This window comes from Budorcas taxicolor, chromosome 6, assembly GCF_023091745.1.
Source record: "Budorcas taxicolor isolate Tak-1 chromosome 6, Takin1.1, whole genome shotgun sequence".
NCBI classification, from domain to species: domain Eukaryota; kingdom Metazoa; phylum Chordata; class Mammalia; order Artiodactyla; family Bovidae; genus Budorcas; species Budorcas taxicolor.
Window position 1 is genome coordinate 9509051 of NC_068915.1, and position 19831 is coordinate 9528881.

The window sequence follows — 19831 nt, forward strand, 5'->3', positions numbered from 1 at the left end:
TGATGAATTTGTTGGGGAGAAAGTGGTCTCCCTGTCCTATTCCTCTGCCATCTTAGGACCGCCCCGCCCCCCACCCTGCCCTGTTTTTTCCATTCAGGTTTTAAAAAGTGAAATGAGCATTTCGGCTGACACTATGATGGAGCAAAGCAGGCTTTTTCAACCATAAACTGATACCATCTCTTGGTCATAAACCCTGCAGAGATTCAAGATGAGTCTCAAATTTCAAAGAGAGTCAGCAGAGAGTGCAAAGATATATGAACAGAGGAGAAAGCTGCTGAAGGCACAAAGGACCCCAAGGGATTTTTAGAACCATTTTCATTTAATAAGCCAGAGTAGCAACCTAAAGACTTTGGCTGTCATCACACCAGAATATTTTTAATGGCTTGCTGCAGGGAAACATGATGGACAGCTGCCGTCCTCTGGCTCACAGTGTTAGGAGCGCAGCTCCAGCACCAACTCCATAGCGGGCCTATGGCTAGGGGTGTAGTAGAGGTATTTCTTGCCAGATGGGAGCTCTTTGGTGAGAAGACTCCTTTAGGGAAAAGTTTTTTGGCTTCCTCTTCAGGAATGGTTGGAAGGACCATCATGCTGTCCCCGTTCTTCCATTCAACCAGGGTGACCTCCTTCTTCTCTGCTCTCAGCTGGAAAGAGAATCTCATCAAAGTTCCTGCCAGTGGTAGCTGAGTAGAGGATGCACAGTTTTGGTTTATTATCAGGACCAAAAACAAACGCCACATGAGCGGTCACAGGCATGCCCTTTTTGTCATTCTCTGCTGGGTCCAGCATGCCCAGCTGGATGGCAAGGTCCCCATTCTTATCATCAGTGATGGGAAAGCATAACTTTTCTGTGGCTCTTCACCATTGTAAGTGTTGATATCCTTGCTCCATGCAAGATACTCTTTCACGCTGTCTATGGAAAGAGCAATCATCTTAATTTTTCTCTTGGCAAATTCTGGTGCCAGCTTTGCTTCTCTGCCGAGTTCTGTGGTACACACTGGGGTAAAATCCCGAGGGTGCGAGAAGAGAATTACCTATGAGTCTCCCAGATAGTCATGGAAACGGATGAAGCTGATGGTAGTACTTGCCTCGAAGCTGGGAACCTCATCCCGCAGAAGGAAACCTCCACGCGTGGCGGCAATGGTGATAGGGACATAGGAGGAAGTGCAGGACTGCCCGCCACTAGCCTATGGTTCTAGTTTCTCCAGTTGCTCATTTTTAATGTGCTTAGTTTTCGTTATTGAGTGATGGAATTTTCTTATATACTTTGGATATTAATCCTTTATCAGGCATATGGTTTACAAATATTTTCTCCCATTCCATAGGAAATTTTATTGATTACTTCCTTAGTTCATTTTTCTTAGTTGCCTGTGCTTTTATATCATATAAAAAATTCATTGTAAAGACCAAGGTAGAAATTATTTTTATTTTTTTAATCTAGGAGTTTTACAATTTAAAGTCTAAGTTTTTAATTAAAGTTGATTTCTGTACATGGTGTAAGATAAGTGTCCAATTTCATTCTTTTGTATATGAATATGCAATTTTCTCAACAGTATTCATTGAAGAAGTTATTTTTTCCCCACCTTATATTCTTGGCACCTTTGTTAAAGATCATTTGATTATACATGTGTGGGTTTATTTGAGGGTATTCATTCTGTTCTGTTGGTCTATGTGTTTCTTTATATGCCAGTATCATACTGTTTTGATTGTTATATTATTGCTTTGTAGTACAAATAGAAAATTAAAAGTATGATGCCTATGACTTTTTTTCTTCTTTCACAAGATTGTTTTAGCTATTTTGAATCTTTGTGGTTCCATTTGATTCTTAGGATTATTTTTCCAACATTTGTGAAAAATGCCATTGACATTTTGCCATGGATTTTATTAAATCTGTAAATTACTTTTTCTAGTACAGATATTTGGTGATGGTGAAGTCACTCAGTCGTGTCTGACTCTTTGCAACCCTGTGGACTGTAGCCGACCAGGCTCCTCCATCCATGGGATTCTCCAGGCAAGAATACTGGAATAGGTTGCCATTTCCTTCTCCAACAGATGTTTTAACAATACTAATTCTTCAAACAGACCTTCCCTATTGGCTCAGAAGTAAAGAAACTGCCTGCCAATGCAGGAGATGAAGAATCGATCTGGAGAAGGAAATGGCAACCCACTCCAGTATTTTTGCTTGGGAAATCCCATGGACAGAGGAGCTTGGTGGGCTACAGAGTCAAAAAAGAGTCAGACATGACTTAGACAAACAACAATAGCAATACTTGAACATATACTATTTTTCCATTCATGTGTATTTTCTTCAATTTCTTCCCTTAATTTCTTGTAGTTTTCAATGTAAAAGTCTTTAACTTCCTTGGTTAAATTAATCCTCAAGTATTTTATTCTTTTTGACGTTATTATAAAAATGATTGTTTTCTTAATTTCTTTTTTTTTTCTGAGAGTTTATGCTTAATGTATAGAAATGCAACTGATACTTCAATGTTGCTTTTGTATTCCTGAAACTTTACTGAAATTAATAACATGGAAGGAAAGAAAAAAATAGAATTGTATTCGGTAAAAGATTCTGATAGACTGAAAAATTTCCAGTGACACTACCAATGTCTTAGCTCTCAACTTCTGTTTCCTGAACTCTTGCTAAATCCAAATTGGCCAGCCAGTGGCTATTCACTCATTCAACAAACATTCAATTATTCATCATGGGCTTAATTACAGCCCCAGTCTTAATTATGCTGCATCCAGTCCTATAATTAAGGCAACCTCAGTTTCTCCATGCTGGCCAAAAATTTCAACAGATTTTTCAACAATGTTTAGAATCAAGTCATACCAAACTCTAGTAACTTTTCCCAATCTATCTTATAAATTTTTGTTTCCTGTTTTCACAGAGGCATCTTTTTTATATTTTAAACTGTTCTCATATAGCAAAGATGTAGTAAAAATTACAGTTAATGTATTTGGTTGTCTTTCTCCTTCAACGACTCCAATTTTAGCATAGTTTCTAAAAATGTAACTAATTTGGAATTAATGAAATTTTTCTTTTTATTTTCTAACAAAATGCAATATGGTAAGACAGTATATTGAAAAGAAGTACAATAATTCCTAGGCATCCAAGAGGGATTGGTTATACTCCTCCCTCAAATCTCCCCACAAGGCCCCCATAGTAAACCTGAGATGCTTGGATTCCTTAGTCAGTTCCACATTCATGATTCAACCAACTGGGACAAGACCAGCTGTTGGCTGACTCTGGATGTCAAATGGCTGATTTCATGGGCAAGATGGTGCAGGATATACTGAAAATTGCTATTTTAGTCAATTTGATGCTTTTAGATTATGCCTCTGCCTTATTTGATTGAATAGGTCATATAGTGACACTAAATTTTATTTTACTTATTAAATATGTTCTGTTCAAAATTTATGTGCTAGTTGTTCTGTAAAACCAAATATAATGCTATTTATATTTCTCTAAATAATTCTCATTAGCAAATTAAGGTTTTCCTCCTTAAAAATAAAACTAGTGCAATACTTTTTGATATATTTTTGATTCCTGTTCATTAATGTGTTATAACAGTCATGCACATGCACACTTACACATCCTTTCACTTAAGTTGGTAAGTAATTATAGCAACAGGAATTTGAATTCTGTACTTATAGTAATTCCTTCTTGATTCTTACTAGTTATTATTATTTTCTGTAGTGATGACATACATTACAATAGTAAACTAATTATAATATATTATTTTTTAATTTATCAGGATTCATGAATATAGAGCCATAATATATTTCTTACAAAAAATCTGCCTTTTGGATATCAGATTTTTTTCTTTTTGGTTAAGGTAAGATAACACTGATTCTGCAATAGCAGAGTATGTGTGTGTGTGTGTGTGTGTGCATGTACATGAGTGTGTGTGTATGTGTGTGTATCTATGTTAAAATACCTTTTAAATTAAAATGTCAAATTCAGCTTAGCACTGGAAGGGCAGTCTATGCTTGTTTGAGGAATGGCTGTCAAGTTGTCTTTTGTCCTGTCAAATTGCAAGCTCTGCTACGGTGATTATTTCAGGCCGAAGGATCACAGAACTCTATATCGATAGTGGCCTGATAAAACTGGAAGAAAGTTGAGACAGTCTATTAATTGTTTTGGAGATTGGATTTTGCACTTTGAATTATTTAATGATATTTTTGCCACCTTCCCTACTGATGAATGAATAAGTCAGGAATTCATTCAAGTTAGCCATGAATAAAGAAGTTGAAATCCACCAGGGTAGCAATTTCCATGAAAAGTTGAATATTTTAGCCTTGTGCTCTAGTTGTAGTTGTAGAGGTCATGTTTGTTCTGTTATTTGCAAAAGCAAATTTTTATTTGTGTTTTTTTTTTGAATTTTCTCAATGACTACCCATTTAGAAAAAAATTATATATGTTTGTATGTATCTATCAATTTCTAGCCTGAAAGGATTTGATGATTAGGATTCTTGGGATCCTTTTTTCAAGTGATAAGAAAGGTCTAGGATTAACTCACCCATGTAGATTCTCCAGAATTGCCTAGGAAATCCAGTGGTGTCAGCAGCTATATCCAGCTATAGTGTTGGTGTCAGCTGCTCCAGCTGTGTCCACGTGACATTGTAACCTGACTGCCCTTTGCATTATAATCATGATGCAGTAGCTGAAACTTAGCATTGCTTTTTTTCTTTCTGTGTATCTAATTTTGTAAACTTTCTGCCAGCCTTAGGAGCTAATTAGTAGCTTTCCTACATGTTTCTCTTATTTGAGATAGAGTTTGTTTCTCAAGCTGAAAATGACAGAACCAGCACTTAAACAGAAAATTTGCAGCTACATTCTCAAGTGTAAGCTAAATTAAAATTCTATATTTTCCTTCTGAAATAATTATGGTCATTATAAAATGACCACAATTTTAGTCAGCTTCACTTTGTTTTATCCTTAAAGTCTATTTTCTTGGATAGTAATATAGCTACAAGCACTTTTTATTTTTGTTTAATTTAGAATTTGCATGTTATAACTTTTTTGATTCTTAACCTTCTTCTTGCCTGGACCCTTCCATTTTAGATATGTCTTTTGTGAACCACATAGACTTGTCAGTTAATTATGTATGTTCCAACAGAGAAAACACTGGCAGACTTTATGTTTTGGGGCTTCAAAATCACTGCAGATGGTGACTGCAGCCATGAATTAAAAGGCACTTACTCCTTGGAAGAAAAGTTATGACCAACAAAGACAGCATATTAAAAAGCAGAAACATTACTTTGCCAACAAAGGTCCATCTAATCAAGGCTATGGTTTTTCCCATAGTCATGTATGGATGTGAGATTTGGACTACAAAGAAAGCTGAGCATTGAAGAATTGATGCTTTTGAACTGTGGGGTTGAAGACTCTTGAGAGTCCCTTGGACTGCAAGGAGATCCAACCAGTCCGTCCTAAAGGAAATCAGTCCTGAACATTCATTGGAAGGATTGGTGCTGAAGCTGAAACTCCGACTTTGGCAACCTGATGCAAATAACTGGTTCATTTGAAAATAACCTGATGCTGGGAAAGATTGAAGCCAGGAGAAGAAGAGGACAACAGAGGGTGAGATGGTTGGATGGCATCACCAACTCAGTGGACATAAGTTTGAGTAAGCTCTGGGAGTTGGTGACGGACAGGGAGGCCTGGCGTGTTGCAGTCTATGGGGTTGCAAAGAGTCAGACAGGACTGAGTGACTGAACTGAACTGATCAACTTTACAATATATAAACAATCATTCCCGGTGAAGTGGGCAGTTCTATAAATCATGAACTTCTTTGAAGCTGAACTCCAATAGAAAGCCCTGGAGAGAAAGGCATGTGGGTTACCATCACCATAAACTGCTTTTCACTAGTAGCAATATATGTTATCCTTGCAGAAATTTACTCAAGCTATTTAATGCAAGTATAATTGTCTCCATTTTATTGTTGAGCACAGGAAAATCAATTTCCCAAAGAGACACAAGAAGAAAAACAGGGGTTCAAATTCATAGCTTGTGATATTATGATATATTCTTTTTAAAAAATATATCATTGTCATGCATAAACTGAGATTAAATAGATTGTCCAGCTTCATGCAATCTCTTTTGAATCCACTCATTTACTTTTTCACACTTCTATCTTCATATGCCCTTTGATACATGACTCCAAAAATCAGTTTCTGTCTGGGAAGCAAATGTTTAAATTTGAAGGGAGGGGAGATATAGGGAAGTAGAATGTTTAAAAAAAAAATCCTAAAAAATAATATTCTGTGCATGTATTTGCATACTATTCACTAGACTTTGTTCTATAGGCTTTTACCTGCATTGATTAATTAAATTCACATAGCAATCATATGAGGTAGTAATAGTTAAATGATTCATTTTATTCTTATTTTGCAGGTGCGGGAACTAGACAGCGAGATTAAGGGTCTCTTTCAAGGCTGTATAGCTAATAAATGGAAGAGCTGGGCTTTAACCTGAGGCTTTCTGCTTCAGAGTTTATGCCTTTAACCATTCCTCTTAATGACATTTTGTCACACTGAGGATTTTAAACAGAAAGTGCTTTTGTAAGATATTATTTGTTTGGGGAAAGATATTAATGATATTGGAGAACAGTATTGGTTTCCAAGGCATCCCTCAATTAACAAAGACATATTTCTTGGAATATAAAGTTATTAAGATTTGATTTTTCTAATTTATATGTTCCAATAATATATTTTACTACACTAAAAGTGATACAATATTTATGAAATATGAATAAGCTAGTTAACATTTCTTATCTCAAGACAGAATTTTTAAGCCTATTGCTAATGGGAATTCTTCACTTACTTTTTTAGTCAATAAATTTGAGTATTAGAAATAAAACAACATCATTTCCCACTAATATGCATGCATTGGGCATTTACTATTTAACATGCAGCTGTCCTGATCTTTAGGGATATAGCAGTGACCAAAGCAGTCAATAAAATCTGTAATCTAAAAGGATCACATATTAGAGGGGGAAGCTTGACCATGAACAAATAAAGACAATATGTATTATGTTTGATGTGGTTGCTACTATGAAGCAAAATAAGGAAAGTAAGCAGTGTAGATAAAAAATAAAAAGCAACCTTGATAGTAGACGTGAAATTTTATCTTTAAGGTGATCAGGAAAAGAGAAATTGACATTTAAAAGTCAACATAAAGAGATAAGGGATAAATATCCATGTATTTTAAGGAAGGGAGAATTCCAGGCAGAGGCACTCACAAAGCACTATTCCTGATGTGGGCAGATGCCTGGTATTTTCCCTTGTATTAGGAAAGTTGATCAAGCATATACAGAGGAAGTCTGTGGATCTTTTCTTTCTTTCCAAGAACAGCAAATTGTAGATTTCATGGAGTTAAAAATAAGGAGTATTTTCACTTTATAAAATAAAAGTGTATTTAAGACACAAGTTCCTTAATGATATTATGTATGTTTTTTATGAAACATGATGAATATTTTAGGTATGTCAATTAATTGTGATCACTCATTAAACTTGACAGCTTAAATACAAAATACAATATTTTTTACATTTTTAATAATTCATTTTATATGTATTTTGAATATCTTTCAAATATAGCTATTTTACTTCATAAAATGTTTTTCTTATCAAAAATATACATTTAAATCACCCAATTATAATAGCAAAAAGAAACACAAAAAATGAAAACAGTTTAAGAGATCTCTGTGATAACATTAAACATAAAATGGGGTCCCAGAGAAAAGAAATAGAAGAAATCAAAAATGTGTTTGAGGGAATTATGGCTAAAAACTACATGAACCTGAAGAAAGACAGATATCAAGGTTTAGAAAGCAGAGAGCATTCCAAACAAGACTAACCCCTAGAAACCACATCAAGAAATATCACAAGTAAAACTGCAAAAGTTAAAGATAAAAAGAGATTCTAAAAAGAAGAGAGAAAACAGAAGAGTCATATACAAGGGAAATTTCTGTTCAGCTATCAGCTGACTTAAGGAATATTTACAGACCAGAAGAGAGATGGTATGATATATCCAAAGTGCTGGAAGGGTAAATCTATAATCTAGGATGCTCTACCTAGCAAGATTATTATTTAGAAACAAAGGAAAAACAAGTAACTTATCATATATGAACCCCTTGGTAATAAAAATCAAAAAACCTATATTAGATATAATGAACAGATGATCTGCTCTTTAATATAACCGTGATTTTAAAGTCTCCTACTATTATTGTATTATTGCCATTTCTCCCTTTATGTCTTTTAGTATTTGTTTTATATGTTTTGGCGTGCCTAATATTTGGTGCATACATGTGAACAGATTTTATATCCTTCCTTTGTATTGATTGTCTCTTGTATCCATTATCATTATATAATGGCTTTCATCATTTTTGTTCTAGAATTTGCTTAAAAGAAATATGTTGTTATCCCCTCTTTCTTATCATATCTATTTGCACGAAATATCTTTTTCCATTTCCTCATTTTTAGTCTGTGTGTGTCTTTGGATCTGAAGTGATACCTTGAAGTAAGTAAGTAGAAATAATTGGATTTTTAAAATCCAACCACCTACTCTGTGTCTTTGATTGGATCATTCACTGACATTTAAAGTAATTATTGATAGATATGCTCTTATTGACATTTTATTACTTGTTTTCTAATTATTTTTTGAGTTTTTCTCTGCTTATTTCTCCTTTTTGCTTCTTCCCTTGTGGTTTGATTTTCCTTAGCAGTATGCTTGTGTTATTTTATGTTTATTTCCCTGGGTTTGACAAAAAAATCTTATATTAATGGACAGATCATCTAGATAGAAAGTTAAAAGGTTTTCTTTTAAATTTTCTTAAACAGTGGTATGAAATGAAACAATAGGCCAGTTGAACTCAATAAGTACCTATAGGACATTATATCCAAAAACAGAAGAATACATGTTCTTTTCAAGTGCCCATAAATTGCTCTTCAAGATAGATTACATGCTAGGCCACAGTACAAGTCTCAATAAATTTAAGAGGATAGAAACTATATCAAGGACTTTGACTGACCAAAATGGTATGAAACTAGAAACCAAATGACATAAATAAAAATGGGAAAAAAACAGGTATGCAAATACTGAAAGGTTGTTGCTGAGCCATGAAAGACACTGGGATTCTTGGCCTCTGGAGGAGAGGAATTTAATCTGGGGCCAGTGATGAGGCTTGATCACTCAGAGCTTTTGTGTAATAAAGTTTTATTAAAGTATAAAAGATAGAGAGTACTTCTGACAACAGACATCAGAAGGGGTCAGAAAGAGTGCCCCCCTGCTAGTCTTTAGCAGGAAGTTATATATGTACCAGCAGGCTGCTAATTAGAAAAAGGAAATGTCCTAAAACTCACAGAGTGGCACCAGGCCCCTCACAACATAACATGGATTCTGAGATAACATTGGCACAAGGTTAGTCATCCTGGGCCATAAAATAATTGATATGAATCTTGAAGAAAGGCAGGTTTCTAAACAAATACAGTCTCATCAGCATAGGTTAGGTGAACACTTGCATAAGAAAAATATACTGGTTTGTTGGTTAAAATACACTGGTTTGTCCAGTTGGTTCTGAGTCTTAGGTGAAACAGACTTGATGAAAGACAGAGTCTAAGCTAAATACATAGTTCATTAACACAGCTTAAGAAAAATATTTCCATAAGAAAAGCTCAAGGGTTGAGAAAAGTTAAATTCAGGTGGAACCAGGTGTTGTCATGGAACACAGAATTTTAAAAGAAATCTTTTAACTTTGTATAGAGAAGGGAAAAAAATCTGGCACTTATAGTTTGTTTCCTCTTGCTGCTGAAGAGACAGAGAAAAACTGTCTAACACTTGCAGTCTATTTCTTCCGTTTGGGGCCCCCTAGCCTTCCTGCCTGTTACCCTCTCAACACTAAATAAAAAGCTACTATAAAAATGATGGGTCAATGATGATATCAAAGAAGAATTCATAAAATACCTCAAGATGAAAGAAAATAGAAACACAGCTTTCCAAAGTCCATGGGATTTACCAAAAGCAATTTTAAGAGAGAAGTTCATAGTAATACACACATTCCTCAAGAAACAAGAAAAATTTCAAGTTAACAACCTAACCTACCACCTAAAAGGTTAGGAAAAGAAGAACAAAGCTTAAAATAAGCAGAATTAAAGAATTAATAAAGAGAAAGAAAATAAATAGAAAATAAAAAATATAATATGAAAGATAAATGAACACAAGATGGAGGTTTTTGAAAAAATAAAATTGATAAATCATTAGCCAGTTTTACTAAGAAGGAAACAAAGTACCAAATAAAAATTATAAGAAATGAAAGTGGATAAATAACAACCACAACCAAGAGATAGAAACAAAATCAGAAAAGAATACTATGAGTAGTTATACATCAATGTAGTGGACATCCAAAAGAAATGGACAGATTTCTGGAAACATACAACCTGCCAAGAAATGAAGCAAGAACAAAGACAATTTGAACAAACTGAACACTAGTAGTGAAACACTAACCTATAAAACTTCCAGCCAACAAAAGTCTTGGACTATATGGCTTCACAGGGAAATTCTATCAAATATATAAAGAAGAATTAATATCTAACCTTATCAAACTATGTCAAAAAATTGAAGAGTTTATAACATTTCCGAATGTATTCCATGAGGCCACAATTACCCTGATACCAAAAACAAACACACAGTACAAAAAGAGAAAATCACAGGCCAATATCTTTGATAAATATAGATACAAAAATCCTGAAAAATATTAGCAAACAGAATCCAATGAGAGATTAAAATGGCCAGTTGAACTCAATAGGTACCTAGGTATCTCAGTTGGTAAAGAATCTCCCTGCAATGCAGGAGATCTGGGTCCGATCCTTGGGTTGGGAAGATCCCCTGGAGGAGGGCATGGCAACTCTCTCCAGTACTAGGGGCTTCCCTGATGACTCAGACAGGTGGTAAAGAATCTGCCTGCAATGCAGAAGACATGGGTTCTATCCCTGGATCAGGATGATCCCCTGGGGAAGGAAATGGCTTCCCACCACAGCCTTTTTGCCTGGGGAATCCCATGGACAGAGGAACCTGGCAGGTTACAGTACACAGGGTCCCAAAAAGTCATACATGACTGAACAACAAACACTTTCATAGGGTGTTATTTCCAAAATCCGATATATATCCAATATCATACATCATGATCAAATTAGCTTTATTTCAAGGATTCAAAGATGACTTGATATCCACAAATCAATCAACGTAATACAACAAATTAACAAAAGGTCAGAAAAAAGCCACATGTTCATCTCAATAGGTGCAGAAAAATCATTTGACAAAAGTCAACATCCATTCTTGATTAAAAGAAAAACAAAAAACCAAACCAAAGTAGGGATGGAGGGAACAAACATATCTCAACATAATAAAGGCCATTTACAAAAAACCTATAGCCAATGTAATATGCAATGCTGAAAAACTGAAAGCCTTTCCTCTAAATTCAGGAACAAGTCAAAATCGCTTACTATTGGCATGTTTATTTAGCATAGTATTGGAATCCTAGCCACAATAGACAAAAAAAAAAAAAAAAAAAGAAAGAAAGAAAGAAAAGAAAAGAAATAAAAAAAATTCAAATTACAAAGAAATGAGTAAAACTGTCGCTATTAGCAGTTTAAGTGAACTTTATATAGAAAACTCTGATATCTCCACCAAAAAAGTATTAAATAAATCATTATGAATTCAGTAAAGGTGCAGTATACAAGATTAACATGCAGAAATCTGCTGCTTCTTTCAGTTCAGTTTAGTTCAGTCACTCAGTCGTGTCCGACTCTTTGTGACCCCATGAATTACAGCACGTCAGGCCTCCCTGTCCATCATTAACTCCTGGAGTTCACTCAAACTCCCGTCCATCGAGTCGGTGATGCCATTCAGCCATCGCATCCTCTGTTGTCCCCTTCTCCTCCTGCCCTCAATCCCTCCCAGCATCAGAGTCTTTTCCAATGAGTCAGCTCTTTGCATGAGGTGGCCAAAGTACTGGAGTTTCAGCTTTAGCATCATACACTAGTAATTAAATATCAGAAGGAGAAAGTAAAGAAGTGCTGTTTAAAATTTCATCAAAACTTAAAATACCTAGGAGTAAACTTAACCAAAGTAATGAAAGACTCATAATCTGGAAGCTATAGACTACTGATGAAGGAAACTGAAGTTGATAAAAAGAAATGGAAAGATAGCCTATGCTCTTGGTTTGGATGTAATATTGTTAAAATGTCTGTACTACCCAAAGCAATGTACAGATATAATACAATCTCTGTGGAAATACCCATGACATTTTCACAGAACTAGGACAAATTATCCTAAAATTCATATGGAAACAGAAAAGATGCTGAATTGCCAAAGCAATCTTGAAACAAAATAACAAAGTTGAAGATACGACCTTCCCAGACAATCCTATGAAGCTCAGGTGGTCAAAACAATGTGTACTGGCACAAAACAGACACATAGATCAATGGAACAGAATAGAAAGCCTGGAAATAAACTCACATACCTATGGTCAATCAACACAACAAAAGAGACAAAATATGTAAGTTAAGACAGTCTTGTCAATAAGTGCTGCTGGGAAAACTGGACAGCAACATGTCAACGAAAAAGATTACAACTGTTTCTTATAATACCATATACAGAAATAAACTCAAAATAGATGAAAAACCTAAATGTAAGGCCCAAACCATAAAACTCTTAGAAGGGAACATAGGCAGAACACTTTTTGGCATAAAACATGGCAATATTTTTTGGCTCTGGCTGGTTACATGTTAGTAATTAGTTTTACAACATGCAGGTGCAGAAGAATTAACAATTACAGCATGCAGGTACAGGCGATATCATTAATCTGAGACAACTTGACCTTTACTTTCAAATCTTTGTTTGCCATCTGTGAGGTGGGGGTTTCCTAGTTTTTCTTTAATTATGGTTAATGGGATTCAGAGCCAAGCCACATCAAAAGCAATGAGAAACAAAAGCAAAAATAAAGAAATGGGACTTAACAAAACAGAAGCTTTTGCACAGCAAAGGAAACCACTGACAAAACAAGAAGTCAAACCAGGGAATGGGATAAAATATTTACAAACAATAAGACTGAGAAAGTGTTGATATCCAAAATATCTAAACAGCTCATTAAAGACAATCTCAAAAAAAAAACAAAAAAAAACAAAAAACAAAATAAACCAACCAACTCAATCAAAAAATGGGCAAAGACTTGAATAGGTATTTTTCAAAGGAAGCTATACAGGTGGATAATAGCCACATAAAAAGATGCTCACTATCATTAATTATGATAGAATTGAAAATCAAAATAACAATGAGATATCACCCCACACCTGGCAGAATGGCTATCATCAAAATGTACAATTACAAACGTTGATGAGGTTGTGGAGAAAAGAAAGAGAACCCTGGAATGCTGATGATGGGAATATAAATTGGTTCAGCCACTGTGGAATCCGGTATAGAAGTTTCTCAGAATGTTGGGGGGAGGGCAAGAGGGATTTCATCCTGAAGACTGTCAGCCATCTCAAGGCAGGATGTGAACTGGGTCTGAACTCTGTTAACCATCCTTAAAGAAAAACCAGGAAACCCCTCCTCACAGAAGGCAAACAAAGATTGGAAGTAACGGTCAGGTTGTCTCAGTTAGATTAATGATAGCACCTGCACCTTCATGTTGTAATTGTTAATTCTTCCTCACCTACATGTTGTAACGGAGAAGGCAACGGCACCCCTCCAGTACTCTTGCCTGGAAAATCCCATGGAGGGATGACATGGAGGGCTCCTCCTCCCATCGAGGAGCCTGGTGAGCTGCAGTCCATGGGGTCTCTAAGAGTTGGACACGACTGAACGACTTCACTTTCAATTTTCACTTTCACGCATTGGAGAAGGAAATGGCAACCCACTCCAGTATTCTTGCCTGGAGAATCCTAGGGATGGGAGAGCCTGATGGGCTGCCGTCTATGGGGTTGAACAGAGTCAGACACGATTGAAGCGACTTAGCAGCAGCAGTAGCAGCAGCAACCAGCCATGTAGCAAAAGGTATAAAACTGAGTCCTCCTGTATCATTGGGGTCCTTGTTGGGAACGAATTCCCCTTCCTTGGACCTGATAGCTGAAAGGTCAGGGCGAGGTCAGGATGAAGGTCAGGGCAAGGTCAGGCATGCCCGGGCATGTCGGGACATGCCCCAGCAGAGGGCGCTGCAGACACACCCCGGAGACAGGCCGGCAACCAAGCCGACCAATCAGGAGCCGACACGGAGCCCTTGAACACCAATCACCGCTGAGCCCGCGTTTTCTTCCTTATATGGGAGCCCTGGCCCGGGTTATAAAACCCCTTCCCCACCCCTCACACCTCGCAGACTCCCTTTGCTTCGCAGACCCCCCTCGCTCCCCTGCTTACCCACCCCCGGGAGTTCTGCCTGAGAGCGACCGCCCAATAAAAGGCCCTGTTCAACGGTCCATAGGGGTGGTTCCTTCTTCCCGCGGCGTTTCTTACTTCTGGCGCTCAACGTGGGGCTCGAGACCCCCTCGAGCTCCACCACCGCAGTAGCCCCCCGGACCCAGGTGGCTGACCAACCCCCCAGACGGCAGGATACGGGGTAAGTCCCTTCAGCTTTGGAGCCCGCCGTCCCTGGCGACCACTTCCTAGGACCCAGTAACGGGTGCGCACTTACTGGGTCCTCCCGGTCACCAGCTTGTGAGGGAGACGTCCCGAACAGCTGTGTAGACCTCCGGCTTCGGCCTTCCTCGGTCCCCAGCTCAGGAGGGAGACGTCCCGAACGGCTGTGAAGGTCCTCTGGCTTCGGCCTTCCTCGGTCCCCCAGTACGGGAGGAAGAAGTTCCGAATGGCTGTGCGGACCCCCGGCTTCCCTTGGAACCCGAAGACGTTCGGGCAGCGGGGGTTAGTCTCCGTTTGGTGATCGCCATGGGATCGACGGCCTCCAAACCCGATCCCCAATATTCCACCCCCTTAGGGTGCCTGCTGGCTAACCTGCGGACCCTAAGATTAAAGGGATACGTCTGCCATATTGGTTCACAGTGGCCAGCCCCAGGGACATTTGACTTTGACGTCCTCCGTGATTTAGATAACTACTGCAGGAGAACGGGAAAATAGTCTGAGGCCCCCTATGTTCAGGCCTTTTGGGCGTTGCGCTCTCGCCCCACCCTGTGCACCACGTGCACTCCCCGCCAAATCCTGCTTATCCTGGCTCCCCCTTTTCCACCCTCCCGGGCCAAACCAGCTCCTCCCGTCCCTGAGTCCTCTGCCTTCTCTGTTCCCCCAGAAGATCTGGTGGCCCCTCCTCCCTATACCTCTCCCATGGCCCTTACCCCTTCCACTCCGGTTTCTGCTACCTCCCCTTCCCCTCTGGACTCTCCTACCTCCGCTCCTGCCCCCGAGGCTCCACCACCGGTCCTGGATCCTCCAGCCCTTAACCCTATCTTGTATCCTCCTCTTCCCCCCGTCACTCCCTCCCCTTCCCCGGTTAGCTCCCACACTCGCTCCCACAGCAACCCTCCGGGAGCCTCCCTTTCCCCTCCCCTAGCCCAGCTATTCCCTCTCCGACAAGTAGCTGGAGTTGAGGGTCTAGTCCAAGTCCATCTCCCCTTCTCTCTCCAAGACTTAGCACAGATTGAGGCCAAACTGGGTTCCTTCTCCTCCAACCCCACTCAGTACATTAAGCAGTTTACTGGTCTGACCCACTCCTACGCCTTGACATGGCAGGACATATATGTCATCCTGGAGTCTACCACCACCCCCGAGGAGAGGCAGGCCATCTGGACGGCAGCCAAGGCTCAGGTCGACCAGCGGCAATATGCCAACCCCTCCCCCAAGCGCCCCCCAGGGGCTCAGGTGGTTCCCGACACTGACCCTGATTGGAACTACCAGGAGAGGGGTGGTGGCCAGCTGCGAGTACGCTATATGGTCGAGTGTATCCTCGACGGGATGGAAACGTCCTCTCATAAGGTTGTAAACCTCCTCAAACTAGACGAGGTGACCCAGGGGCCCGACGAAAACCCAGACATGTTCCTTAATCGGCTGACCGAAGCCCTCATCCAATACACCAGGCTGTCACCTGAGTCCCCCATCGGGGCGGCCACCTTGGCCAATCGTTTTATCTCCCAGTCTGTCCCCGATATTCGGAAAAAGTTGGCCAAGGCCGAGGATGGCCCTCAGACTCCTATCCGAGACCTGGTGAAAATGGCTTTTAAGGTCTACCATGCCCGCGAGGAAACTGCTGAGGCCAGCCGAAAGGCAAGGCTCAAGCAAAAGCCCGAATTTCAGGCAAGCCTCCTAAACCAGCAAACCCAGGCCTTGGTAGCGGCCCTGCGGCCGGCGGCGGGCTTGGGGCCCCAAAACCCCCCTCTGGGGGCCTGCTTCAAGTGCGGCCAAGAAGGGCACTGGGCCAGGATGTGCCCCAATCAACGACCTCCTTCCAAGCCATGCCCGTTGTGCAAACGACGAGGACACTGGGCCAGTAACTGTCCCCAGGCCTCTCGGGCCTCGGCCTCTAGGGGCCAGGGACCAGAGCGCCCCAGGGAGACCTCCTGTCCTCCTTCGGCTTTGGAGCTGCTGAACTTCAATGGTGACTGACGCTGCCCAGACTCGGGGACCCCAATAACCCAAGCCGAGCCCAGGGTAACGCTCCAGGTAGCGGGTAAGTCCATCAATTTCCTACCTATTCGGTCCTTTCCTCTTTCAGAGGCACTTTACGTCCTTCCCAGGTTTCGGTTATGGGCATTGACGGCCAACCCTCGTGTCCACTCCAAACCCAACCACTATCCTGTCAGTTAGATTCCTGTCTATTTACCCACTCCTTTCTGGTCATCCCCTCCTGCCCTACTCCTCTCTTGGGAAGAGATATACTTGCTAAGCTGAAGGCCACTCTTCAGCCAGCTCCAGGGTTGGCTCCCACGTCAGGGGCCTTCCTAATGCTATTGGTTGACCCTCCAACCTCTTCTGTTAATCCTGAGGTCTGGGACACCCGAGTCCCGGTGGTGGCTCGACACCACTCTCCGGTCCTCATCCGGCTAAGGGACCCCACCTGTTTCCCAGCCCGGTCCCAGTTTCCTTTATCTACTCGCAACCTCAGAGGGCTAAAGCCCATCATTGACCGTCTCATGGGACAGGGTCTCCTGATCCCCACGACCTCCCCCTGTAACACGCCTATCCTCCCTGTTCAGAAGGCTTCAGGAGACTACCGGCTAGTGCAGGATCTCCGCCTGATCAACGCGGCGGTGATCCCTGCCCATCCACTTGTCCCTAACCCCTACACCCTCCTTTCTCCCATACCTCCTCAGACCTCCCATTTCACAGGGATGCCTTTTTACCATCCCACTTCACCCACATGCCCAGACATCGAGCCTACCGCTATCTGCTGGTCTTGGTGGACACCTTTTCAGGATGGGTCGAGGCCTTCCCCACAGCCCGGCAGACGGCAGCGGCAATGGCGGAGGTCTTGGCGGCCCATCTCATTCCCAGATTTGGGTTGCCATACTCTCTCCAGTCTGACAATGGGCCTGCATTTATCTTGCAGACCTCTCAGCAGGTGGCTGTGGCCCTAGGTATCGGCTGGCATCTTCACATCCCCTATCGGCCCCAGTCGTCAGGCAAGGTAGAGCGGGTGAACGGCATCATCAAGACACATCTGACCAAGACAGCCGCAGTTCTGAGGCAAGCCTATCTTGGGTCGACCTCCTTCCTCTGGCACTCACTCGCATTCGCACCACACCACACTCCAAAACAGGTTTGACCCCTTTTGAACTGCTCTACGGCAGGCCCTCTCTCCTGACTCGCCTCCCCGAGGGAGAGGCTCCCCCACTCGCGGGGTACCTCCCCCTCTTCTCCCTCCTACGATCCTTGCTGAGGGAATACGCAGACCGGGTCCTGCCACAACCAACAGACGACGCAGGACCCACCCGGCCTCTGGCACCAGGAGATCAGGTACTGCTGAAAACCCTGAGTCCCCGCCCACTACAGCCTCTCTGGACGGGACCCCATATTGTAATCCTCCCCACTCCTACAGCCGCCAAACTCCTGGTACACGAGCCCTGGTATCACCCGACCCGACTTAGACGAGCTCCCCTGGGTCTCCCGGAGACAGGGGTGGCCCCGGGAAGACATTAGGGAGAGCAACCGAGAGAGAGGACAGAAGGAGTAGGACAGAGAGGAAGGGAGACGAGGGAAGGAAAGAACAAGGGGGAAGAGAGCAAGAGTAGAGAGGCAGTGAGAGAAAGCAAAAGAAAGTCAGAGAAGGAAAGAGAAGAGTTGAAGAGCGAAAAGAAGAGAAGGCAAAAGAAAGTAGGAAAGAGAGAGTGCCGGAGACGGGAAGGAAGGAAGAAGGATAAAGACTGAAACTGAAAGAGTGAGAGACGAGAGACAGAAAGGAATTAGAGAGTGTGACAGAAGGGAAAGGAAAGAGCAAGGCAGAGAAGGAGAAAAGAGAGAGAGAATCGAAGGAAAAAGAGAGAGACGGAGAGAAACCGAAGGATTGGTCCCCCACTCTTTGACTGTCCCTAGCCCTCACATATCTGACCACCTGCTTCCTACTCCTGGGGTGCTATTCCCTTGGGACACCCTGACCTGGTTACCAGCTCCATCCTCACGGGACCCCCGAGGCTGGTTATCCACTGCACCCCTTTTCACCCCAACCCCAGAACAATGCGGGGCTCTCTACTCTGGGTTGTTCTGGGGGTACTGGGGGCCCTGGAGGAAGGGGGACACACCAACCAAAACCCCCACCAGTCCTTTCAGATCACTTGGACACTCCAGAACGGACTGACTCGCGAGGTACTCATTTTGACCACTGGAATTCACCCCCCTAATACGTGGTGGCCAGATTTGTATTTCAACCTCAAAGACCTTATAAAGACTTCTTGGTCAGCGACCCAGACCAGAAACTTTGGGTTCTGGGCATGTCCCGGACACCTAAAGACACATAATTGGGAGATTTGTGGAGGGCTGCAACATTATTTCTGTTGGTCCTGGAGCTGTATCACCTCCAATGATGGGAGATGGAGACGGGAGGTCGGGAACCGGGACCTAGTCAATCTCTCGTTTGTCTGACCCTATCGCGGGATTGCTCAGGTGAAAGTAATGTTCAACCAGGAAGCGGCTAAACTGGAGAGGTCTTGGGTATCTGGGCTATCATGGGGCTTCCAACTCTATGCTGAGTGGTTTGAAGCAAAGCCAGGGGGAATTCTGGTTGTTAGTCAGACAATAGAACCTGTTCAGGCCCATGCTGTGGGTCCCAACCAGGTTATTGCACCTCCCCGCCCCTCACCACGGGGGACAAATGCCACAAATGTTGTGACCTCGCCTACCATCACACCCTCCCTTCAGCTGACCCGGACTGACCCACCAGAGACCCAGGAACCCCTGTGGGCCTTGGTCAAAGAAACTTACAAGGCCCTCAACCACTCCAATCCTAACGCGACCCAATCCTGCTGGCTCTGCTACACCCTACATCCACCTTACTATGAGGCTGTGGGCTTAAATGCTACCTACAACTTATCCATTCTGTCCAACCCACCACAGTGCTCTTGGGGAGACTGCAAGGTGGTCCTTACCATGAAAGAAGTATGGGGTTCGGGGACCTGCTTAGGTACGGTCCCTATGGACAAACAAACCTTGTGCGCCCAGACTGGCGATGATACCAACTTCGCCAATAAGACCTACGTCATACCTGACACTGGGGGATAGTGGGTGTGCTCACAGACTGGGCTAACGCCCTGTCTCCACTTGGCTGTCTTCAACCAGAGCAGCGAATTCTGTGTCATGGTAGCGGTAGTGCCCAAGATTACATACCATCCAGAAGAG

At 41.9% G+C, this 19831-nt stretch overlaps 1 pseudogene; it reads right to left on the reverse strand.

The window, feature by feature from the left end:
* Positions 1 to 432: 432 nt before the first annotated feature.
* On the reverse strand, positions 433 to 15333 carry LOC128050000 (peroxiredoxin-6-like; annotated as a pseudogene).
* Between the last annotated feature and the right edge of the window lie 4498 nt (positions 15334 to 19831).